Below are 985 nucleotides of genomic sequence, written 5' to 3'. Positions count from 1 at the left end.
AAGTCTGGATAATTGCAGAGAGAAAATTTTTAGCATTGTCGTGGGTTAATGTGGCAGACTGGTAAACCATAACAGCTGTAAGACTGAATCAGTGGTAAGTAAATGGCAAGTAGAACAGAAACACATAGATCGTCACCAGAAAAGCTTAACAAATTTGAAGTGGCTAGTACTATAGCCATGTAGCCGTACTTAGAGCTAGGTAGACCCTATTGACCGAAACCTGTCGAGTACACAGGTCTCATTAGATCTAAAGCAAGTAATTATTCAGGTACATGCATGTCAGAAAAGCACTTTTGGTTTTCTCTGAAATACAAATACTTTAAATGTATTGCAAACTAAAATTTTTATTTACAATTCAAATTCAGCCATCATTGATCTAAGTACGGCTAGACTGGCAGGCCAGCTGTACTTATTTGAGGCCCTATAGAAACCTGTTGAATACACAGGTCTATTCAGGTTTAAAATAGATCTAGATCTAGATTAGATTCTAGATTCTAGTTGTCTCTAGAGTACTAGAGTAGAGTATACATGGAATCCCAAGAATTTCTTCACACATGTCATCCAAGTTGAATATTCCTCCCCATCATTCAAGTCTCAAGCCAAGCTAGATATAGGCTGCTAGGCATCCCAAATGCAAAAAGTAAAAACACTAGATCTAGCTGTCTCTGACCATTGATTAAAAGTTACAAATGTTGAGTTACCCATAAACTGTCGATCTGTTTCTGCAGGCTCGGGGGCAGCGCCTGAAGCTTTCCGCCTGTCCGCCATTTTGTTGACATTAACTACCTCACTCTGATTGGCTCACTGGATTTTCTGTATCTCCGAGATTGAAGAACGTTCGAATCCAGTGTCTTCTTTAAAATTTAATTCTTATTTTTTGCTCTCGTATATCTTACTCGATAGATAGATAGATAGATAGATAGATAGATAGATAGATAGATAGATAGATAGATAGATAGATAGATAGATAGATAGATAGATAGAT

General features: G+C 37.3%; 1 protein-coding gene across 1 annotated transcript in view; it reads right to left on the bottom strand.

Annotated features, from left to right (window-relative positions):
- Positions 1-985, bottom strand: part of LOC101861485 (tubulin polyglutamylase complex subunit 1) — a gene marked incomplete in the record, with an annotated part of 18,109 nt that overhangs the window by 16,189 nt on the left and 935 nt on the right.

Source organism: Aplysia californica, unplaced genomic scaffold (assembly GCF_000002075.1).
Source record: "Aplysia californica isolate F4 #8 unplaced genomic scaffold, AplCal3.0 scaffold01366, whole genome shotgun sequence".
NCBI lineage: Eukaryota > Metazoa > Mollusca > Gastropoda > Aplysiida > Aplysiidae > Aplysia > Aplysia californica.
This window is presented reverse-complemented; position numbering and strand designations above follow the sequence as displayed.